Source organism: Dermochelys coriacea, chromosome 2 (genome assembly GCF_009764565.3).
Source record: "Dermochelys coriacea isolate rDerCor1 chromosome 2, rDerCor1.pri.v4, whole genome shotgun sequence".
Lineage (NCBI taxonomy): Eukaryota > Metazoa > Chordata > Testudines > Dermochelyidae > Dermochelys > Dermochelys coriacea.
In genome coordinates, this window is record NC_050069.1 from 38522185 (window position 1) to 38547711 (window position 25527).

Sequence of the window (25527 nt, forward strand, 5' to 3'; positions counted from 1 at the left end):
TGAGATGGGCCACTTTTTCCTTCCCTCAAATTTCCCAGTAAAATCAACCCTCCTTCAATGATGTGCCCCTCCCGCCCTAAAGATGTGGCAGCCTCCTTTACAGCGGGCATGTCATTAATCCTACAAGTCACAAAACTGGCCTGGTTTTATTGCAGACTGGAAACTTGGATCAGAGTTATTAAAAAGTTTAAGGTGCATGAAGAGGGTGCATTCAGGAGAGGTAGTGTGGGTTGGTGGCTAGGATGTTAGTCTAGTTGTCTTCAGGTTTGGGTTCTAGGCCCAACTCTTACCCTGACTTGCTTTTTGATCTTAGGCCAATGAATTAACCTCTATAGCAGGTGTGGCCAACCTGTGGCTCCAGAGCTACATGCGGCTCTTCAGAAGTTAATATGCGGCTCCTTGTATAGGCACCAACTCCAGGGCTGGGCCTACAAGCGTCAACTTTCCAATGTTCTGGGGGTGGGAGGGGCTGCTCACTGCTCAACTCCTGGCTCTGCCACAGGCCCTGCCCTCACTCCACCCCTTCCTGCCTCCTCCCCATAGTCTGCAGTGCCCTCGCTCCTTCCCCTCCAGAGCCTCCTGCACACCACAAAACAACTGATCGGGAGGTGGGGGAGGGAGCAGGAGGCACTGATTGGTGGGGCCGCCAGGGGGTGGGAGGCATGGGGTGGGGCTTTGATGGCAGGGCTGCTGATGTATAACTGTGGATCTTTGGCAATGTACATTTGTAAATTGTGGCTCCTTCTCAGACTCAGGTTGGCCACCCCGGCTCTTCACTGTAGCCTTTACAGTGAAGTGAAGATAACTTACCAAGTGCTTTCAGTTTTATTGCATGGAAAGTCCTGTATTGGTGCTCCTTGTTTTTATTCATGGTCTTACATCAAAGTCTTGTGAAAGTCAGTGATTTTGGTTGAGCTACATTTTTGAGAGTCTTTGGGTTTGTTGAAACCAAAACCAAGGGCATGAATCCATGAAAATGAAAAGGTTCAAAACGTCCACCTGAAAACAGAAACTGCAGTGTTCTGCATTCCTCTAACTAATTTAGGGGACTTCTTGGAAGTAAGTCTGTCATTTTTCCACAGTGATTAAATATTATCTTTCACACAACACAAACTGCTGTCTGTGGTGAAGGGTTGATGTGTCTGAGTGAAATCCAAAGAAACTGGACAACGTGTAATAGTGCTCCTTTATTGCACAATAAGACAGCTGATAAATTTGGTAATAAATACTATTCAACTGGCCTTATATTTCATCAGTGTTTGTACTGATTGTTCTTTAGCCTTTGCATTTTGCTAAGATTGTTCTATTAAGCTGTCAGTGTTCTCCAAATTGCCATTGCTCAACTGCACATAATTCACTATTCCTTACTAATTAAGTTGGTTATCAGATTTTGCTGATGGGTAATTTTGTTCAAGACTTCACAGGCGCTGCTAAATTTGTTCATGTAAACAAATTGTAACATGCTTTTCTATGTTGTTATGAAAATTAGATTAGGAAAAGTTTTTATCCCTTTTCTGGAAAGCTTAATAATAGCTGCCATTTAGGCAGATATTTAGAATTTCCACAGGTGTCTAGCACAAAAGGATTCAAAATGATACTATTGTCTGACACACTTATTCCTGAATGTATTAGCCTTGACAAGTTTTGGGTAACTGGATAGCTTGTCATGTCTGTAAAATACATTATTTCTTTAAAAAAAAATAAAATAAGATCCCCCACTGCAAGGAAAAAGTGTCAATAGAAGACTGGTTTAAATTGGTTAAATTTGTTAAGAAAAATGCAATGCACTGTGGAAACCTTTATTGCATTTCATTTTAAGTCACTTTATCTAACATCCAAAGATCATCAGTTTATTCTTAAGTAAACAACAGCAAGATCTATTATACAAGTTTTAACAACACAGACTTTCTCCAGAAAACATGCTTACATAAACTAATTGGGTTTAGGGTTTCTAATGGGAACACTGGATAATCGAATTACACTTCCCCTGAGAGAAATAGGCATCAGATTATTTCATTTAGGTTTTCTGATAACAGCTTTTTCTGAACAGATAAGAATCAACACTTTTTTTTCCTGTCCTGAAAGATACTCATAATATAGCCAAAATGTGGGCAGTGAGTTCAGCTGATAGGTAATATATGTATCACTCTCGTTTTGAAGAAGACAGTTTCATTTTATTAGGCTTTGCTCCCATGTCCCAGTAAGAAAGCAGCAAATCCAGTGGTGAGCTGGAGCCGATTCGCACCGGTTCGCTAGAAGCGTTTGTTAAATTTAGAAGCCCTTTTAGAACCGGTTGTTCCGCGAGGGAGAACCGGTTCTAAAACGGCTTCTAAATTTAACCGGCCAAAAGTGGCGCCTTAGGCGCCGACTCCATGGGTGCTCCAGCCCTGGAGCACCCAAGGGGAAAATTTGGTGGGTGCAGAGCACCTACCGGCAGCTCCCCGCCCTACCCCCAGCCCCAGCTCACCTCCCCTCCACCTCCGCCTCCTCCCCTGAATGCACCGCCCCGCTCTGCTTCTCCGCCCCCCACCCCCCAGCTTCCCGCAAATCAGCTGTTCGCGGGGGTGGCTGGGGCAGGCTGAGAAGCAGGCCGTAGCTTCCCACTCAGGCCCAGGGAGGCGGAGGTGAGCTGGGGCAGGGGGCGCAAGGAGGGTCGCCCGCGCCGCAGCAGGTAACCCGGGGGGGGGCACGCAGGGGAACCACTCCCTGCCCCAGCTCACCTCCCCCACCCTCGGCCTGAGTGGGAAGCTGCTGCCTGCTTCTCAGCCCTCCCAGCTTCCCACCAAACAGCTGATTCGTGGGGGGTGGGGGCGGCATGTTCGGGGGAGGAGGTGGAGCGGAGGTGAGGTAATCTGGGGCCGGGCGCAGTGTGGGGAGCTGCCGGTGGGTGCTCTGCACCCATCAAATTTTCCCCATGGGTGCTCCAGTCCCGGAGTCGGCACCTAAGGCGCCACTTTTGATGTGATCAGTGGGGGAGCGGCTGTTCTCCCCCAGCTACGCTCCTCCGCCCCCTAGGAGCCAGAGGGACCTGCCGGATACTTCCTGGGAGCTGCCCCAGGTAAGCACTGCTGGGACTCCCCAACTTGCCCCCCGGCAAATGCCTCTGGCTCTTAGGGGCGGGGTGGGGTGGGCACCCACTACAGTGGCCCACGAGACCCTCCTTCCCGGTTCTGGGGACAGGGGAGGAGGGTGGATGGGGCAGGGGTCCTGGGGGGGAGGCATCAAGGAACGTGGGGGGGTTGGATGGGGCAACGACCCCCTCGTGGGGTGAGAAGGGAACCCGTTGTTAAGATTTTGGCAGCTTATCATTGAGGAAATCTCTTTTCATTTGAAGACTTCTGGAGTGTGTTCCACTTAAAAGAAACACAGTGAGATACATTGGTAGCACTTGCTAGCTCATCATGGTGTGCTGATATTTCAAATCCAGGACAGGGAATTTCAGAGGGCAGAACAAGAAGCTCAATCCAAGGTTGCCTCCTGGAGCTATGACTCCCTCCTAGCCTTATTCTGCCCTGCATTATTTTGACCAATGGCAACCCTTCAAACAGGTTAACCTCTAACTATTTGTAAATGATCACGTGATTGCTATAGAGCTCAGTTGGACATATATACTATATGCAGCAGCATCTGAAGAATTTTTTTAATGCTTTATAACGGTGCCTCTCCTGATTAAAATTAGAGTTCACATTATTTGAGGGATACTGGGAGTGAGAAGGCACATGGAAAGGTAAAAATTTTTGCTCTTCTACTAAAGTGCTACACATGGAATGTTCTGCTATTTACTTATTACTACCATCTGCAAAGCACTCTTCAAATATTAATTATTTGAGGATCATTTTTATTTCTAAATGTAAAGAAAGCGAGGATTCACTGGTTGGTGACAGCAGAATCTGGCCCACAAACAGCAAGCTAGGCAGCAGCTTGATCTTCTAGTTAGAGCATAGACAGGGGAGTAAGGAGATGCAGGTTGTAGGCCTGACTCTACTGCTCTTTGCTGGGGCCTTGGGCAATCGCTCGAGGTAAGATGTTCAAAACTGCCTAAAGACCTCACTTTCATATGTGTGTTTTTTGTTTTTTTTTAGGCACCTAATGGTGCAGACTGAAAATCTTACTAGGTGTTTATCTGCCCCTATTGGGAAATGAACATCTTTGAAAATCGGAGCCAAAATCATTTAGGAGCACAATTGACTTTGAAAATTGGGTGCTTTTTGATAACCCCATTCTTAATCTCTGTTTCATTGTCTTCACCTCTGCAATAGGGATAATGCTTACCAATTGCTATAGAGTGCTCTGAGATCTTCAGATGAAAATGCTAAGTTGCTTAAATACAAAGTATTCTTACTGCATTCCATAGAGCAGGTAAATAAAACATTTTTACAAAGACAGATTTTATATGAAGAATGAATTGCCCCTGGATTAATGCTATATGTCCTGTGGGTGCTGAGTGGAAAATTAGATAAATTACTTCACTTATAGAAAAAACATACTGTTTAACAGATTTGAACAACATACTAAGCAAAGCCTCTTGGTTTTAAGGTTAAATTCTATTGGCTGTGTTTTTTTTATTCAGATTACCTTTAAATCCTAATTTCAATTAAATTTTGCACTAATTGTATTGTTGCTTCTAATGCTTGAACTGACATAGTTTACTGACTCTTTTGACCTATCCAGTTTGTTACGGTATGTGATCATCCTCTTACATAACACTGTTTTATAGTTTTGATGCAATGGAGTATTGATTTGTAACTGTCAAATGTTATCTACTGCAGATGAAGGCTGAGATACAATAAATACAATCCCTTTACATTACTGGCTTTGGAGTGAATAGTGGTAACGTTTTCTGCACTGGATGCAGTAAGCACTGGACAGTTTGGATAGCTCCTTCTTTTTCAAGGTACCAGCTGTTTTTGAAAATGCTACTTCATGGCCTCAAAAAGGAGGCATTTATCAAACTCAGTTCCCAACCTACACCACCTATGGGAATTGTTGACTTCAGATTTACACTTTGGTTTTGTTTGATTTATTTTTTTTAAAAGTACCTAACTGTTTTTATTATAGCTAACAAAGTGAAGGGCCACTGCACTAATTTGAAGCTTATTACAAGCAGGGTCTGTCGAGGTTTCCGTATCAGGTAGTTCTGCCAAGACACTTCGCTTCTCTACATGTAGAGATGTTGCAACATCTCTACAACTTCAATGTGGGACGTTTCTTAAACAAAACTTGTGAATTGTGGAGATATAAATTGGGTGTTAGATGATGTGGATTTTGCTCTACATACGTTCTTATGTCAGTGGGTGGTTTTAAAACTAAATTCTAGATTCAGATTACTAAACTCATTATTCAGGGTCAATGTTTTGAGACTGTGGATATAGGAGTGAAAATTCTTTCATGCTCTGGACTATGGTGCGGAGACCTTGTTGAACTGCAAAGCAGAAACAAAACATGGTGGTTGTCCTTCACTAGTCCTGTATATTCCTAAATGTCATGGCCAAGTCATTGGTGGCCTGACCTAGTAGTCAGAGCCAGAATCCACAGTCCTCAAGATAGGAATCAAGAGTCAGCTGGCAAGGAATCCGGGAGGTCAGAAGCAGGACACCGAGTTGGGAACCAGAGTCAGGCCCAGTCAGGATATCTGGGGTTCAGAGGCAGGAGCCAAACTGAAGGTTCGGTACCACAAGTCAGATGCCAGAAAATCAAACCAGGTAAGCAGGAGTGGGTAATAGGTAGCACAAGGCACACAGTCCAGAGCAGGATGGAACCCAATGATTCAGCAGTTTCCTTTTCCTGCTGCTAGCTTAAGTAGGGCCAGTGGGCCAATTAGCCACTCTGGGACTCTGCCAATCATACCTCAAGGGAGGAGCCTCACTGTGGGGCTGGGCTTTGTGGGGCTCAGGTCAGCTGTTGTCAGCAGGCTGCTAGGTAGAGGGTTGGAGCATGGCTGCTCCTATGGGGAGGGACTTGAGATCAATAGGTCATAATAGTAAAATGATTTTTCTGCTATTTCTTGCATTAAAATTGTAACACAACTCCACTCCCCAACAAAAAGCTGGCTTCCTTCCCTCTTTATGTTGGAGGGCTTTGGTGGACATGGATGGATCACAAGAGCCTGAAAACTGAGTGTGTCTTGTCCAGTCGCAAATAGAGGAAGGAAGGGCTGTTGAGTCTTGGACTGTATAATCCTTGTAATGTCGCAGGTCCCAGCTTTAGACTGAGCCAACATATCCTCTCCTATACTTGGTCCTGTTGCACCATTCAGGCAGCACAAAGGGTTGGATTATGGCTGTAAACAAATAACTGAGAATTTCCCTCATGGTGGGAACTCCTTGCAAGCATAAACCCAGAGGAGGCAGCCCCTGCACCAGCCACCCCTCCACTCCTGATGTAAGGAGCTTGGTGGACATTGTGTAATTGAGCTTCACTCCACCACTGATCTGAGGTCCCCAATGGACTTTATATCAGTGGCATCAGTTAGAGAAGCCCCTAGTCTTTATAGCTCCATGTCACTGAGGTTGGGGCTGGGCTGGTGCAGAACCAGAGATGTAAACAGTTCTTGAAGATCCCTCCTTCCCTTCCTTGTGCTGAGCAAAGCTCAGATACAGGGAAGAATCAAGGATGGAATTTTGGGGTTATGACATGAGAGTGGAACTTCTTAGAACTTGGTCTTTGTGTTGATGTGCTTTGTATCTGGCAAAATCAAGATTCAAAAAGTCACTTTATTGACAGAATGAGTTCAGATTTCAGTCCATCACATGCATAGTTAATGTGCTAGGAGATTAAGCTACTGTACCAATAAATTTGTTGACCTAATTTTGAGAAACATACAAGCTCCAGTTAAGTGAGGTTTCATGGTACAATACACTCCTTTCTTAATTCATAATGTTTCAGACGAACAGTAAATTAAGATCTTCCCCAGGTAGCTCTTAAGCTGCTAGAATGTTCTCCTCTTCACCACATAGGCAAATGTAAGCAGATCTTGCAAGAGGAAGTAAATAGAGCAGCACTAAAACTTCCCTCCGCCTGCATCTGAACATCTGTTCAAACTTTTCACAGCTCTAATGTGAAAGTAAATACAAAGTAGGAATGGGAGAAATGGTTTGAGCAAAATAAAAACCACCCCAAACCTTTGTACACCCATTGAACCAAAATGAAATATTGTTTCAGGATTAGAAAAAGTCACCCCCTGCTCCTGCCCTTTCCATCCATTTGCCTTTCCTTTCCCCTTCCTCTAACATGCCCAACCACCAGCTCCCATTGACCTCCCTTTTCTTGTGTGTTTGAATATTCAAAGAACACAACAAATCTTGCAAAGCCCCTGAGCAATCCCTGATTACAGCACTCCCAGTACTCTACGAATTCCCCACTTCACTTCATTTGCAATCCAGGCTGAGGGGCTGTTGTGTGTACTTGCTGTACATTAAAAGTGTATCTATAATGTGTATTTGCAAAACTAATAGGTCTAAATATTGTGCAAATCATTTCCTTCTCCCACTCCCTGAATGTTGGTTGTTTTGGGGTAAAAAAGGAACAGCTATTGGAACTAACCAAGACTAACCATGCCTATTATCATACTGGGATACAATATACACTTTGCTTTTATATTGTATCCCAGTACACCTTCCACCCTCCCGATTTGTCCCTTGTCATTCTAGTGTGTAAGCTCACTGGGGCAGGGGTTGCCCCTGAATGTTCATGGCACAGTGGTATCCAATTCTGATTGTCTACATCAAGGATACATCTGAAGCTTCAGAGCAATCAGTATGACCAAATCTAAATCTTATCTGTTCTGGGGCTTGGGATATCTGCTCTGCATTTGGGGTGCAATTGACAGGAAAGCCCCAACATGCTGGGAGTTTCAAATTGAGACGCAGCAGCCTGGAGCTCAGCAGAGAGGCTGCTCTTGCTTGTCCTCGGCAGAGCCTCACAAGTAGAAGGGTGGGAGAATGGAACCAGTGACACACGTCAGGGAAAAGGAGGTGGCTAGATGTATATAGGGTGGTTGTGGAAAGGGGGTGGGATATGTAATTTCAGACTCCGACCTATCTAATATATATTCTGTGGCTTAAAAAATTTCCCTCCTTCCTAGTTTATTCGGCCCCTGTGTTGCCCTTTCACAAAGACATCTGCAGGTCTTAACAGCTGGTTTATTTTCACCTATGATTAGACTGTCTTGTATGGTAAATTGGTCTAGTTTTCCATTTGTAACTTTAAATGCATTAAATTCTTTATCTGGCTATTAGGGAAGTGCTGGTAGACATGGCCTCCAGGTGAAGTTGGTGCTTGTGGTTCTAGCTGTTTTGGCCACATTTGAGTTGGTTGCAGGCTAAGCTGAACTTTCCCTTCCCTCCAACTGACTGGCTTTACATTTTAAAAGGTAATATTTATATTCTAGACTTTAGTAATGTGCCTTGTAGGTACTATTCTGATACTGGTTCTAAACTATAATCACTATATATGAGATGATTTGTTTGTTTGTGCTTTCTTTATACAAGATCAAATGTCCAGTGTACATTTAACTGCACGTTAAAAAGTGCCTATTGGAGTCTTATTGACATGAACAACTCCAAGAGAAGAACCTCCCTCTCGTTCTTCCTCCCCATCCTGCCGTACCAAATAAAGCTCATGATTTAATTGTCATCAGAATCCCAATGAATTACTCTTGTATATACTGTCTGAGGATGCCTAACTCATCACAGGCCATGGGGAAATCAAAAGAAGCTTAAAACTTTTTGTGATACAAAGGCCCATTGGCAACAACTCTATGTTAGCAACTCTTGTCAGGCCTGCCATACTCACTACCCCTAATGCACTGTTGTCATGATATATACCCAAACGGTGGCATGTAATATAGCATTGGAAAACGAATAACTCAGTGATCATTAATATTCTTGCATAAGGTATGTAGAGGGTGAGTACAAAGAGTTATAAATATGTACTAGAATTATGTTTGTTTTTGGCAAGCAGAGCATAAGCACAGTCTGCCTTAGACCAGAGGTTCTCAAACTGGGGCACACCCCTTTGGGGGGTGCAGAATGTATTCGGGGGGAAGAGGAGAGAAGGACCTTTAGTGTGGGGAAGGAACTTGCTGTGCACATTCAGAGCTGGGTGGTTGGAGAGTGGTGGCAGCTGCTGACTGGGCACCCAAAGAGGTGAGGCGTAAACTACTACAGACACAAAGAAGGAGGCATGATCAAATACATTTGACACCCACTGCCTTAGACAACGGAATGTGTATTTGCTTGTCTGACCAGCCTGGTCATCAGGCAGAGACAATGAAGATACATTTACATAAAAGGTCAACAAAGCCATCAAACTAGCAAGTGGGGGGAGAGTGCCTGTTAACTGTAAAGACAGGGGGTCTGAACCTCAAATGATAAGCAATTGTATTAAGTGATTGTATACAATATTACTGTATTTAAAAAAAAGGTCTTTTATGAATGCTGGTGACACACTGGTGATTAACATCATTGTGAAATGTCTGCATTAATACTATATGTGGAATTATGGATATTATGGTTTAAAGCTTATGAACAAACACAGGGAGAAACCGGTTTTCTCCCAGACAGGAGGGAAAGCAGCTGTCTACCTGTCCCCAGTGTAAATTAAGCAGTGTGAAATCAAAACAATGGAAGCTCTATTTACATATGAATCAGCAGGGAGATAGGATATCCATAAAAAAGGAAGAACAGTAAGAAGCCTTCCTGCCTCCTGAAACAGAGAAAGTGAATTTTGGAGTGGTAAGGACGGGGCAAAAAGACATTTAAGTTATCCACCACTGGACACAGCCAGAGCTCTTGTAATCTGAGGAAAAAATGGATCCTGCAGCCAAGGGAGTTGAAATCTCTGGGAACTGAGTTTAGGTGAGAAACCTGCTTAATCAAAGTGTAACTTGCTGGAATTAAGTTTATTTTCGAAGTATATTTTTACTTCTGTTTGCTTTGTAACCCTTCCTGTCTTTATTCCTCATACTTGGTATCACTTAAACCTATGATTTTTTGTTTAATAAACTTGTTTTACTTTTATTATAAGCCAATGCCGTGCTGTGATTAAAATAGCAGTGTTTGTCAAACCTGAACATCCTCTTTAAGGGGACAACAAACCTAATAACTTCTGTGACTGTTCTAGGAGAGGGCTGGATGCTGCAGAAAGACATCTCTGGGAAACTTAGGAGTTGGGGTTCACTGTTTTTGTAGCCTGCATGGCAAGGTTTTGACTGGCAGAATCCTGAAGAATTTGCTGGCAAAACTGACGAGTTGGTTTGTCAAGGTGTTGTCACACAGATTATCAGAAGCAAAACTCTCACTTGCTGAGGCTGAGGGGGTAATATAATAACTCTCAATTCTGGGAACTTCAGCAGATTGTCACATTTGCAGATGATTCTGGGGAAATTCGGGACTTGGAGGGTCTGGCCTCACTTTGCAAAAAGTAACTCTTTGGTGGAAGCCAGGGTGTGATCTGGATGCTGACTATTGGCATCAGGGCTGTGAGCACAGAAGCATGTCATTTAAGGAACGCAATGTTGCAGGGCGGGCAGGCAGTGACACAGCCCCTACTATCTAGGTTGAACCTCAAAATGTCACATTCTTACTGACTGTCATTCCTGCCTATCTAGCAACTTGTCTGACCTGTTTGCTTGAGCCTAAGATGGAGGCAAGCCCCTGACCTGCTCAGATGTAGGCTGGGATTTAACTAGGTTGCACATACAAACCTCAGACCATGTTCTCAAAAAGTTCAGGAGTATGGGCTAAGGTTTATCTTTACGTAACCAGCCCCCAGCTCCCCTTGTTTCCCCTTACCTGTTTATTCCTAGAACTTCTACCATTTGGGATTTGAAAAGGTATGTTTGGTAAAGAAAGTATAATATTGGGGTTGGATATTAGCTGGACTCTGTGGAAGCATACTTTCAACCTTGTCTCTCGGTGGAATTATGGATATTATGATTTATATGCACCGTGTTTTCCAGTTAATATGGAGAGAGGTTTCTTAATGGACTATGGTTTGGTACAATACCTGAGTAGGCTGAGGTTCATTGCTAGCCTACGTGCTTTCCCTCAGTGCAGTCCATTTCAACAGTCTTTTGTCTGTAAATATTTTTCACTTACATGAGTCCTGATCCCAATTGTTTTGTGAGCACCAGGTTTGTATAGTCACCTATTGCCAGTGTCTGAGGCCGTCTTGCCACTCTGTTACAACTTTTATTCTAACTGATAACATGGAATTTACTAATGATCCTTTTCCTCTCCACTTGTGCATGATCAGCATGCTGCATGTATGGCAATTTACACTTCAGATTAGAATATCTGATGCGTAACCTTGGGTGGTATAGTACAAGCCAAGGGAGACGGTGCGGATGTCTTGGAGGTGAGGAGTATAGTTGGGGGGGACTTTCCGCTATTTATTACATTCTTAAAGAAGCCTGAAAGTTTTCCAGTGATTTTCTCAATGGCGTCATCAAAAGTAAGGATTTCCATTAGTACTCCCTTTGTTGGAGTAAGGAATTCTGGATATAGACTATGCTGATATGCCTGGCAATGCAATTTTATGCCTATCGCACTAGATCCTCAGTTGGTATAAACTGTACAACTCCATTGACTTAAAGGAGGCTACATCACATCAGATGAGGGTCTGGTCACTGAAACCAAATTACTATTTTCAAAGTCAGCCTTTACGAACAGTTTCCACAATATGATATCAGAAAGATTACAATTTCCCACTAGTTAGAGCAGCCTTTGAGAGAGATTTGAGAGAGACTGTTGTGTGGAAAATGTTGCCTTCTCCCAATAACCATGCATCGTATGTTTTAAAAGAGATTATAATAGAAGGACAAGAGCATGCATTAAATCTTTGATATTTTCCGGCTCTGGTAAAGAGAGAAGATTTTTACCTTGAATTATAACTGCAGATTTTTCCTTTTTGCTAGACTAGTATGTCTGTTACCATGACGACAGCCTTCAGAATATTCCAGTTATTTTACATTCATTAATAGGAGTAAGAGAGCAGATGTATAATTATGCTATTCTTATTCAATCCACCAAATTGCAGTTGACACTTCTAAAACCTTTTCAGTTAAAAAAAAATATTTTTACTGTTTATCATTTTCCTAGCAACAGATATGGGAAGATAATTATTTTAGGACAAACACATACAGAGGAATTCATACACAGGGAAATGAGGGTGAGGAACACAAAGAAAAATTATACAGCTTTTGAGAGAAGTAATCAGAAGAGAACCAGTAGCATGGCCTAATAAATAGGATTCTGGGACTGGCAGTCAGAGGAGTAAGTTCTAGCTCTAGTCTCCATCTCTGACCTGCTGCATGACTTTGAGCAAATCATTAGACCCTGTTTTCCCTCCCAGAGGGAAGCTCTTTACCGCAGGGACTGTCTCTTACTATGTGTTTCTTTAGTGTCCAGCACAAGGAGGCCCCAGTCTTGGGTAGGACCTGTAGGGTATGTCTACCTTGCAGCGGGGAGTAGCTCTGGGTAGCAAGACTCATGCTAGTGGGGTTCAAGCTAGTGCACCAAAAATAACAGTGTGGACACAATGCCTTGGGCTCTCAAGCCAAGGGGGTCAGGTGTAGGGTTGCCAACAGTCCCTTACTACAAGGAACATCTCTTAATTTTTCATCTCTGTACAAGATCGGGAATTGCTGAGTGCTGCACCCAAAAAAAAAAAAAGGCAGCAGGAATACTCCTGGTAAATGTAGGTGAGTACTGCTTCTTATTATTAGTATTGACGATGATGATGATAATATCAGAAGGAGGGATGGGGTGAGGTGCTAAGAAAACAGTCTCTTATTTTTGAAATATAGTGTTGACAACCTTAGTCAGATGGGCTTGCAAGCCCAAGCTGCAACCTTCATATTGCTATTTTTAGCATGCTAGCTTGAGCCCTGCTCAAGCTGTCTGTCTTCCTGGCCTGGGAGGCTTGCTCCCAACTGTAATGTAAACATGCTCCTAGATCAGGGGTAGGCAACCTATGGCACATGTGCCAAAGGCGGCACGCGAGCTGATTTTCAGTGGCACTCAGGCTGCCCGGGTCCTGGCCACCGGTCCGGGGGGCTCTGCATTTTAATTTAATTTTAAATGAAGCTTCTTAAACATTTTTAAAACCTTATTTACTTTACATATAACAATAGCTTAGTTATATATTAAAGACTTATAGAAAGAGATCTTCTAAAAACGTTAAAATGTATTACTGGCATGCGAAACCTTACATTAGATTGAATAAATGAAGACTCAGCAAACCACTTCTGAAAGGTTGCCGACCCCTGTCCTAGATGCTACTGCAATTTTATATCTATATATTTTAAAAAAGAGAGAACAGTTTAACTAGTAGCTTTTTTTTCCTCTTAAGCACCTTTATGGATGTAATTCCAGCGTTCTCAAAAAGAAAAGGAGTACTTGTGGCACCTTAGAGACTAACAAATTTATTAGAGCATAAGCTTTCGTGAGCTACAGCTCACTTCATCGGATGCATTTGGTGGAAAAAACAGAGTAGAGATTTCTCTGGTCACTCGATCACAGACCCAAGAGTGGCTACACCTCAACAAAAAAGCCTCAAAAAAGAAAATATTGTTTAATAAACGATGGGAAATCTTAATGTCTGTAAAACTGGGGACCTTGCATGCAATGTCTTCTCCTCTGTGGTTGTGATATTTTTGATGTATGAACAGAAGTAGTAATCAAGGAAATTATTTCATCACTAGGACTATTATAACACACCCTGCTTACTTACCTTTCCCTTGGTTTGATGCTATTCACTTACATAATGTTACTACATCAGTGTATTACATAGTGACTGCTTTAGAGCTTTCTTAATAGCGAAAGCTGCATTTAGAGTATTGCTACCCTCCTTTTTTTTCTTTTTCGCATGCCCAGAACTAAATTCTTCTTTGGGGCTAATGTTTGGCCTGAGCCCGAAAGCAAACAGTTCTGAAAAGGTTAAGAAAAATTCAGCCATTTTTGAATGGAGAGAAATTCTCAGTTGGAAAAAGAAGAGTCAGTTTCTCCTCTAATGTAAATCAGCCTAGCTCCATTGACTTCAGCAGAATTGGACTTCAGAGTTGCTAGGAGAATTTATAGCCTCTGAGGATACAGCACTCAATTTTTTCCCTTACCGATTACTGAAAAAATGGCTGAACAAAGAACACCACACTTGGCATTTTGTTAGCTATCCATAAGGAGGAAACTTGTTCCAAACATCAGGTGAGGGGAGAAGAATTGAAAATAAAGTTTAAATGGATTTGAAAAAAACCACTTGGGAGCATGGTCAGTAGCATCAGCAGAGATTTTAGCAGGGCGAATTGCAGCTGTGCTCCTATACAACATCCATAGGAGACAGGAGAACTGCACACTCTACGAGTCTGGCCTGACAGGCACTGGGGTTACTACTGAGACAGTTTGCATGAGAACATTGGTAAATCACCCATTACCACAGCTGAAGTTGGGATATCCCTTCTTTTAGTTCCTAGAGTAAATTTGAAGGTTATGGCAGAGGTTTTCCAGTTGCAGGTGCTGTCTTTGGAGCACCCTTCCCTCGATAGCTTACCAGACCTGGGCTTGACAAGCTTCAGTGCACAACATAAGGCCCATTAATTTTATTTAGCATGTGAGTGCTTTTTATTTGTTTTGTTTTGTTTGAGTAAATGTGTTACTTTGGATGGACATCTGAGCTATGAAAGCAATAACCTATAGAGGCAGTTTGAGTGCCACTGTTTGAGCAGCTTATTTAAATGATGTGTGTTTGTAATACTCTTGTACTTAATCTGCCTGGCTTTCCTGGACGTAACTGCCTAACTGAAACACCCGCAACACAAGGTACACTTATGCAAGAGAACACGGTAGACTTCCGATGTTGCATTATTCCCTATCTTTGTTGTGTACTGAGTGTTTCATTAAGTATGTAAAGTAATAAGAATTTATTTAAAAATCATTCAGCTGTCAGGCACTGGCACGCTGGTTAGAACACAAAGCGTTCTCTTTTAGTACTGGGCTAATGTTTCGGGTTTCCCAGACCAAAATTTCAGACAAGTCACAGAAAGGAATTGCTTCCTTTTCCTATGACAAGGTGGGGTCTGGCAGCTGTTTGCCCTTTGCAGATAATGGATCTGTGCTAGTTAGTGTTGGGGGGCGCTCACAGAGCTAGCTGCCTCTAGCCCCATATAGACACTCTTAGGGCTTGTCTACACTACCCACCGGAATCGATCCAGTGGGGGTCAATTTATCGCGTCTAGTATAGACGTGATTGATCGACTGCTGAGCGCTCTCCCGTCGACTCCAGTACTCCACCAGAATGAGAAGCGCAAGCGGAGTTGACGGGAGAGCATCAGCTGTCGACTTACCGCAGTGAAGGCAACACAGTAAGTAGAATCATAGACTATCAGGGTTGGAAGGGACCTCAGGAGGTCATCTAGTCCAACCCCCTGCTCAAAGCAGGACCAATCCGCCAATTTTTGCCTCAGATCCCTAAACGGCCCCCTCAAGGATTGAACTCACAACCCTGGGTTTAGCAGGCCAATGCTCAAACCACTGAGCTATCCCTCCGTTGACTTCAGCTACACTATTCATATAGCTGAAGTTGCGTATCTTAGATCGACCCCGCGCGGTAGTGTAGACAAGTCCTGAGAGAGAGAGGATGGGCCTTCAGGAAACCTGGGTTCAATTCCCTGTTCTGCAAGTGATTTCTAGTGTGACCTTGGTTAAGTAACTTAGTCTCCTATTCCTCAGTTCCCCAGAAAGAAAAGGAGTACTTGTGGCACCTTAGAGACTAACAGATTTATTAGAGCATAAGCTTTTGTGAGCTACAGCTCACTTCATCGGAGCTGTAGCTCACGAAAGCTTATGCTCTAATAAATTTGTTAGTCTCTGAGGTGCCACAAGTACTCCTTTTCTTTTTGCGAATACAGACTAACACGGCTGCTACTCTGAAACCTGTCAGTTCCCCAGATAATACTTCCCTGCCATACTGAGGTGTTGTGAGGATAAATACACTGAAGATAGTGAGATGCTGAGATACTACAGTGAGGTGGAGCCCATATAAATATCTTGGGTAGGTAAGATGAGGTTAAAAGGTTTATCTGGGAAGGGAGTAAAATAAAAGGGAGAGGAAAGACAAATAGATTGTGTATAACATGATCAGATAGTTTTGGGGCGGCCTTATTTTGTTTTCACATTGTGCTCTCTCTTGCTGACATTCTGGATCCTGTGAATGTAGAAGTTTTTAGCCCCCTTTTTTTTTTTTTTTGAAGGTGGGCAATATTGGTATACTAGCTTCTACTGAACATGGTGAATGTGCAGATATATAGGCAGCACTGTCTGCATTTGAGCTTTGGGTTAGAAACTATGGCCAGTTTTACACCAATATAACTCCACTGACTTCAATGGAGTTACGCCAGACTGACCGTGCTATATCTCAGATCAGACTCCCATCTCGGCCACTGATTAACTGTGTAGTTGTGGTTTAGCCACTTCAACAGAGAAGTTTATTACCATGTCTGTAAAATAGAGATAAGAATACTTTCTTATGCCACAATGATAGGTGAGGAATGGAGCTATATGTGCTGCACTTTGAAAACACATTGCAGTAATAGTGCTATTATTAGATTGGTCTTGAAAATTTTACCCTGCTAACCTGAGGACTAAGACCACTCATGAGCCAGTATGAAAATAACTGTGATGCAATATTCCGTGCAGTGCAATAAAATAAGCCAGCCAGCCAGGTGCTATATTTAATTGTCACATTGCCAGTCAGCTTTCTAGGTAGCTTTTTAGTAACTGTCTATGTCCTTTCTTTCTGACCCAGAGCCACCTAGCTACTGAGAAAGTGGTGGTGGTGGTGGGTTCCCTGCTTGTGTTTTTGTTGTTGCCTTGTCTAGTCCTTTGGTGTTAAAATGCTATATAATTTATGATAGTGGCTAGGCTGTGTTTGATAGAGCAGGTTATGGTGATGTGATTAATCTTAATGTATAAATTTTAAAGAATAGGGTAAATGACACGCCCCAAAGGAATCACAAAAGGTTCTTACTTGGCTAAGGATTCCAGAGTAAAGAAATCCCATTGAAAAGTGTTACTTAAAGGTTTGGTAAAAATAATGTATTTTGCCCTTTTTTAAAGAATATTTAACTTCTGCACCACCACTATATAATTATTACGCCAAAGCATAAATAGAGAAAGTGCACACATAGCAACAGAAGCAAAATAAGATATCTACCTTATATAAAGAATGTGCACTTAAAAGGACTCGACAATACCAATATATTAAAGCATTCAGTGCAATAGTAGAATAGCCAACCAAAAGAAAAATAAAGATAAATCAGGTAATTGAGGCAGGTATAAGCTACAAAAATCAGATGTTAGTGACCCAAAGATCAACCCAAACAAAACCCCTAAATGATCAAATGTAGCAGTTGGTTGTTTTGACAGAGTAGTTACTCATAGACATAATTCACAACAACAGAAAGGGGGAGCCAAATGGAGAAATAATCTGGGAACTCCTTGGGACAAAACAAAGAAAAGCATCACATTGCAGATAACTGGCATTCTTCATCTAATGAGAGCTTTCATATTATAAGCCATGGCCCTGTGTATTATGCAGGAAGCAGGACCTGAATTCTGCAAGAAGGTCCCTTGTTTCTGCAGTGCTCTGCTGCTGGATCCCTGCAGCAAACTGAAAATCCTGCAGCAGCTTCAGGTGCTCTCAAAAGGGATGGTTTTACTGAATTCAATATGAACATTACTTATTATTACTTATTTTTGAGGACCCATAAGTGGTTAGGCACTTAATGGAAATAATGTGGGACATGGACCTTACACCAGAGACTTTACAATCTAACATCAGACTGAACCAGACAAAGGAGGGGCATCTAACCAAACAAAAGGAGGGGAGGGGGGGAGAGGGGAGAGATTAGAAGGACAAAGTTGCATTAGTAAAATTGCATCATTCTTTTTCAGTAAGTGGTTCACACGTCTCAAAGCTTCTATTTAATTAGGGCTGTTTTTTTTAACTCCCTGCTTAAACACCACCATTGGTTTATTTATTCTTATATTAAATGCAATGGGGCAAATTCTGTTCAGCGAGTCCACCGTAAATCTGGATTCAGAGTAGCAGCCGTGTTAGTCTGTATTCGCAAAAAGAAAAGGAGTACTTGTGGCACCTTAGAGACTAACAAATTTATTAGAGCATAAGCTTTCGTGAGCTACAGCTCACTTCATCGGAGAAGTGAGCTGTAGCTCACGAAAGCTTATGCTCTAATAAATTTGTTAGTCTCTAAGGTGCCACAAGTACTCCTTTTCTTTTTGCGTAAATCTGGAGTAATTCCATTGTTATAGTTCATTATTTTGCATTTCTGGTGGTGCCTATAATACTCTAGGCATTTTACAAACATATGGGAAGGCCCAGCTCCTGCCCCAAACAGCTCACATTGCCCCTTTATTCTCAGGTTTCAGAGTAGCAGCCGTGTTAGTCTGTATTCGCAAAAAGAAAAGGAGTACTTGTGGCACCTTAGAGACTAACAAATTTATTCTCAGTGTTCAAAGCGTTACATATTTTTTAGTGACAAGTATCAGCTGTGTTAGTCTGTATCCACAAAAACAACAAGGAGTCCGGTGGCACCTTAAAGACTAACAGATTTATTTGAGTATAAGCTTTCGTGGGTAAAAACCCCACTTCTTCAGATATTTTTTTTTAGTGGTTGCATTTTGGAAATTGTTGAGAGAGGAGGGAGGAGCCAGAGGTTTTGACAGCTGAATCAAGGACACCTGGGACAAGGCATAGGTGCTGATTCGGGTTTTGGACCTCCCACGGTCGAAGTGATTTTGTTTTTTGGCACTAGGAAGAAAATGCATCTCCTCTTGCTCTCCGCGTTTTTGGGCAGGGGAGAAGATGATGGTTGTGGAAGGCTTGAACTTCCTTTTCCCTGTCTCAGCAATCCTTGCTCTAACCAACGGCCTGCCACATCCCCACTGTCTGATACTGCAGCCAACAAGATGGATGAGAAGGTTAGTTGAATGTTTCTGCTGAAATATGCAGTGGTGGTGTAGCTGTGTTGGTCCCAGGATATTAGAGACACAAGGTGGATGAAGGAAAATCTTTTACTGGGCCAACTTCTGTTGGTGAAAGAGACATGCTCTCCAGCTTACACAGAGCTCTTCTTCAGGTCTGGACAACAATTTTCAGGTCTGCTGAAATAATCAGGAGTGAAATAGTTACTACTTCAGTAACTGTCATCACTAGGCTTCACAGATAACACCCCACTGAGATCAGGCAAGTCACACAGCTGGAAAGACTGCATTGGTTTGCATTCAGTTCCTCTCTGGAAGATTTATCGTCACAAACATAAAGGCTAGATTTTTTTAAAAAAAAATAATTAAAGCTTTATTCTAACACACAACTCCCTGGTAAAGGCTGGATTCTGTGGCAAATTCTAAGACAAGAGCGTTGTGCACAGTATATATTAACTTGTAGAATAAAGCATTTTGCAAACTCTTACATAGTGCATACAAATCACTGAAATGCAGCCCCCTCTAAGTGGGAAGAGCAGTAGCAAGGCAGACAGCAAGCTTTACAATAATAGAGGGAGGGAGAGTGGCTAGCTAGGATATGCTTCATTTCATCATGTATGGGTTTAGTCTGGCTTAATCTTCAGGTCTCAGTGGATGATATATTTTTTTCCTCCTTATTTTGGTTGATAACAGTATCTAGCTCTTGAAGTTGTAATACATTGGTAGTGCAAAGGCTTCTTTTGTGTGTATTCTTTACGTAATGTAGGTGAAACCTCCTCTCAGTATGGCATGATCTACTCGTATTAGTAGAACTGTTCACTGGTTTCCCACTCTTGATTTCATACAGAAGCATCTTAGAAGGGTCATTTTCCTAGTGGCAGCAAGTTCAGCTCATAAAGTGCATGAGCTTCAGGCTCTAGTGACTTTATACTATATTTTATATTGATTAGGTGATGCTAGAGAATCATGCCCCGAAAACTGTGGTCCTAGAGCTGGTTGGTTGGGCTAGCACATGGTTTCACTGAAAAATTCCTGTTAGTCGGTTCAACAACGTACTGACAACTTGGTTCCTTGCCAGCTCACCCGGTGGGCTGCTGGGCACCCCAAGAGTCAGTGGCTCTGTCATGCGGCCTGCCCTAGGGCAGGGACCTCAGAGCTTCCAGAGTTTTTGCTGAGGAGTGGAGAAATCCTGGGGACTCTCAGGAGGGGATGTGTGAATAACTGGTCTCTTGGTTTGGCGGCTGATTTGAAAAAAAAATTTTCTGGTCAACCGGAAACTATTTTTAAAATTATTTTCGGCAAAATGAAAGTTAAAAAAACAAAACCTCATTTGAGATATTTACCTTTTTTTAAGGGAAAGTTCTAAACAAAAAGTTGTTTTAAATCAAAAAAATCAAAGTTTTATTTAAAAATTGCCAATGTTTTTCAGAATTTTTTTTCCCTTTGGCCAAAACTGTTTGTTTGAACTTGACATGAATTCACATAATGTTTCAGTTGACCCAAATTCAGTTTTTGGCTGAGCTGCAAGCCTTACCACTTGGGCTATAAGTGTATGTCACACTGCAATTAGACACCCACAGTTGGTCCATGCCAGTTGTCTTGGACTCAGGCTACGGGACTGTTTTAACTGCTGTTTAACACGGCTGCTACCTTTAACTGCAGTGTAGACATTCAGGCTTGAGCTGCAGCTTGGGCTTTGGTACACTCCCACCCCGCAGGGTCCTAGACTCCAGACTCCAGCCCAAGCCCAAACATCTATACCACATTAAACAGCCCCTTAGCCTGAGCCCCACGAACCCGAGTCAGTTGGCACAGGCCAGCCGCAGGTTTCTAATTGCACTGTAGACATACCCCCAGAGCCAGATTAATTTCAATTTTTTAAATGAAACAAGTTGATTTTCTAAACAACATTTTTTCCCCTTCCATGTGAAATTTTGAAATGCTTCTTTTAGTTCTGTTTCGGAACAAAATGTTTTTCAGAATTTCAGGAGTTTCCGCAGAATGGAAATGCCAACTTTTTACGTGCCTTCGTGCCGTCCTGCACAGGAGACCTGGTGAAGAGGGGGAAATAATCTGCTACTGGCATAGACCAATAACAGATTGTGTCTCCCTGGGGCAAGGAAGAGAACCAGGAAATAGTTGCACTGCCCATGGAACAGAACGTGTCTGTTACTTTAGGCATATTGTTAAGTCACAGAATATCCCTCAATGGATATCTGATTGCATCTCACTGCTAGGCAGGTCTGCAGCTAGAAGGTCCTGTCAAGGCTCAGTAAATTCTGTTCAAAGCAGCTTTGGCTGCTAACCTGAGATCTCCCCCTAGTCAGGAGATTTGCAGAGAAGCCACATGGATTTCTCCTCATACATATGTAAAGCTTTATTGCTTAGTTTTGGCCTCTAGTCAGGAATCCAGAACCTATTTCTCACTATTCAAAGACTCTTGCACTTTAGAATGTTATTCCCTTCAGGATTCCGTTTTCTCGTCTTGTGAAAGTACTTCATCTTCCCCAAACACTCCATGCTATCTATGCATGTTTATTACTTTAAAGAATTTAACATTCAGGTTTGAGTCATGCACTCAAAAGTTAGGAAATGCCAGAACTAAGGTGGCCTGTGCTTTCATCTTTTGAACTCTTAGTCTTATTTTTTCTTTACTGCCATACCAGCAGGCAGTTTTTCTGTTGTGCTTTCTTTTTGACCTATCCCTTGAGCTTTTACAGTAAGTTTCCAAGAGTGGGACCTCAGTTAGATGGGTCTTTTTGGGAGAAGACAAATAATTACAGGTAAATAAGTCTTGTTCTTTGAAGCTATGCACCTCAGTAAATCACCAGTCGTCATCTCCTCAGAATGTGAAAGATTGTATAACTATAAACAGGTAGAGTTCCCAAGCTTGCTTTGAACAGAATATACTCTCACAAAAACACACCTGCAAAATCTTTTCTATAACTGACCGTCCCTCCAGTGCTCTCCGCTGCTTAGAGTTAACAAGATGCATCTGTCACTAAGTATTTTAGACAAAGTTTAGAACAGTTTCAAAAGGAGCTATTGAGAGCTAACAACCCCAGAATAGCCGGATTAGGGTACTCCTCTGAGAGGTCTCTGTTTAAATTCCTGCTGAGATCCACACAAGGTGGGGATTTGAACCTGGGTTTCCCACATCCCTGCTGAATGCTTGAACTACTGGAATATTAGGTAAGAGGAAGACGGGGGAACTACCTCCTCGGCTCTGTTTTGTATGGGACCCTAACTGGTAGCCGTGCTCTTAGGCAGCCTCTGAGACTGCCTACCGGATTGGGCCCCACCGGTGAGATTGGCACAGCAACACCTAGTTTGATGATCCCTCTGGGGTTTAGTCACTGAGCAGCTTGGCAGCACCAGGCCTTAGGTGGCTCAGTGCATGCCCATCAGCAGAAGTTTAGGTGCTGAGAGATCTTCATTCGTGGTAAGTTAGGTGACAAGGAACTTCAGGCACCTGCAAGGTTAGGCAGCTGAGCTGCGGTTTTGAGGATCTAAAGTTTGGAATTAGGGGACTAAATTCCTTTGTGGATCTAGCCCTTCGCATCTCTCTCCATTTTGCACTAACACTTTCCATATATTTTCTGTCATTTTAATCGGCTTTTATTTGGGAGTTATCAGCTGATCTTGATTTTGCAAATGATTTTGGAATGTATTGCAACAGCCTAAATCACTGACTAATGTGTGCGCAAGACTTACGGATTCACATCTTTCAAAGTTATGTGAGTTCAAATCTGATCATGTGCTGGAAGCAGGAGTCATAATCCATTGAGATAGACTTCTGGAGGAAAAAAAGAACAAGTATTTTTCTTTTGTATGGATTTATTTTCAAAGCAAACATTGCATAACGTGATGATATTAGTTTTGCTTTGTTTTGTTTTTTGTTTCTTTGCTTTGCTTAAAACAAAAGATTAGATTTGGAAACACTGTTGGAAAAACTGGTCTGCGCATGGCCTTGTGTAAAGTGTATGTGTACATGTAATAAAGCAGGGTATTACACAAATTTAAAACAACCTCATCTTTTTAAACCCATGGTCATTAATGTGTTTCAGTTATGTAGTATGTGCATATAGGGTGAATCATAGAAATTAGCGATAGAAAAAGCCCAAATAGGTCATTTAGTCCAGTCCCTTACTAATGAAGGATTTTCCCCTATAATATTTTTTTTTGTACTTTCTCCAGTCCAGTTATCAAGCACTGGGGCTTCTATTTCTTGGAATACCAGCAGGCTTCTCTCAAACAAATTAATTTGTAATAATTGTGGGCTGTTTAACCCTCTGGAAGCGCCAGTTGTTTCTAGTGACAAACATAAACCTGTGCTTCAAAGGATTTTGATCAGAGCCGGATTAAGACCTTTAGAGGCCCTAAGCACTGAAAAGATTATGGTGCCCCCCCCATATGTAATTCAAAATAAAAGCAATACTATACCATAAAATAAATTTTTTTTTCGAAATGACACAAAACTTACCTGTGTGCTGAAATTAAAATTGCTTCTTTCTAGATTTTCTGATTGCAAAATCTGATGGCAAAATTCTGGATAAGTTCATCGAAGCTGACTCAACAAAGCATGTCCGCTTCCATACACGATAGGGAAAGTGAATCAAGTCTGTCCTTACACGTTGTTCTCTGAGGGTTTTTTATTATTTTCAGCTGAGAAAAAGAGCATTCTGCGGAGCAGTTAGTAATCATCAATGTTAGAGATCACACTACGTATTTTTCTACATTTGGAAATACACATTGTATTCCGTCCTTCAATAGTGTGTCATGAAGATCAATGTGACTGAATTTCATTTTTCCTGTTTCATTAAACTTTGCACGCATATAACAGTGGAACTGCCGTACTTCTCCACAGAGATTCATGTTCAAGTCAACAGGGTATGAGTCAACTAGTTTTGGGAACCTTGTGAATATTGTTCGTCAGATAAGTCCATATCATTTAGAAAAGAAAATCTACTTCTTTGTACACTTCACCTCTCCTCTTCATATGAGCTTCAAGTGTATCAATTATAGCGTAGTCAGTAGATACATTAAATTTCTCTCTAGGATTCAATGCTGTTTCTGTTGCACTGCTATCATTTGCTTGTTTTTTCCTGATTCGCTTGCGGGACTGGGCTTCTTTGTAGTTAGTATCAGGCAAGATATCTTTTGATATGTCTTCAGATCTTTCAAAATCATTTCTCAAAGTGTGTAAGTGGTTTGCTAAAGATTGTCAGAGGTCTGCACATGTTTTCAAATGCAATTCTGTTTCTTGGAGAGCTTGACTTGTGTGGTAAAAGTTTTGTAAAATTTCATTCCTCATGATCAACATGAATACAAACTCTAGTTCTTGCATCTTGTTTGCAATGTTTTCTGCCTCTTGTATAGATTCTCCCTTTTGTGATTGGTCTTCAGCTATACTTTCTAATGTATCCACAATCTTTGAGTAGGACTCCAGAATTGCACTTGTTGCCACTGCATGTGCCTCCCAGTGAGCATTAGAAAGAGATTTCAACACATGATCATTGCCCAAATATGTTTTAAGAACTGCCCATCGTTGTGTTGAGGCAGAGAAAAATGTATAAAGTAACTGGACTGTTGAGAAAAAACTTACTGCCACCAGACAACGATCAACAGCACTGCAGCCAACAAGATTGAGAGAGTGTGCAGCACATGGTATGAATATGGTATATTTGTTCTGTTCTAAAAGCTTCTTCTGCTTCCTTGATAACGCCCTGACATGTTGGCAGCATTGTCATAAGATTGACCTCTGCACTTTGAGAAATCTATTTTGCAAACTTGGCACAGATAATGCAGTACTTGATTTGCCATTTCTTCACCAGTGTGGCTTTTCAAATTGAGGAATGTTATAAATCATTCAATTGGTTTTCCATCTGTGGGGGAGACGTATCTTAGTACAATACTCAATTGATCAATATGTGAAAGATCAGGTGTAGAGTCGACAGTTAAACTGAAGTACCCAGCACTACTTATTTCATCCACAATAGCTGAACAAACTTTGTCACTCATTAGACCAATGAGTTCATCAGATATTGTCTTGGATAAGAATGATGGGTTACCTTTGCCAGCTTTCCCATATTTTGAGATATGGCCTGCTAAAAATGGGTCAAACTAAGCCACAAGCTCCAACAATCTCAAGAAATTTCCATTCTACAATGATCCAGATGTGTCATTTGATCCCTGGAAAGGCAGACCACGTTCAGCTAATGGTTGAATAACGGCTATAACACACTGCAAGACATTTTGCCAGTATTCATGCCCCCCTTTAATTTGTTCTTCCAATTTTTGTGTCAATCCAAAGCCCTGTCTTTGATTTTAAATATGTCAACATTGAATCTCTGTGGGTAGTGCTCTTTTCATGTTGTTCAATTAAAACAGTATTCTGCCAGTCACTAAATCCATCTGCAGCAAACCGGGATATCGAAGGTTTATATGTAAAAAGTTTGCAAACAAAACAGTACACAGATCCTGTTGATGGTGAATACAGTAGCCATTCTCGAGTGTATTTCTCACCATT

General features: G+C 41.9%; 1 protein-coding gene across 5 annotated transcripts in view; it reads left to right on the top strand.

Annotated features, from left to right (window-relative positions):
- NCALD (neurocalcin delta) overlaps positions 1-25527 on the top strand; it is an 84936-nt gene that overhangs the window by 13983 nt on the left and 45426 nt on the right. Inside the window, exon 2 of one of the 5 annotated variants that reach the window (XM_043507496.1) lies at positions 4770-4894. The exons of the other annotated variants lie outside the window; for them this stretch is intronic. The gene's annotated coding sequence lies outside the window, so the exon portion shown is untranslated. The remainder of the gene's footprint in view (positions 1-4769; positions 4895-25527) is intronic. 5 annotated transcript variants of the gene reach the window in all.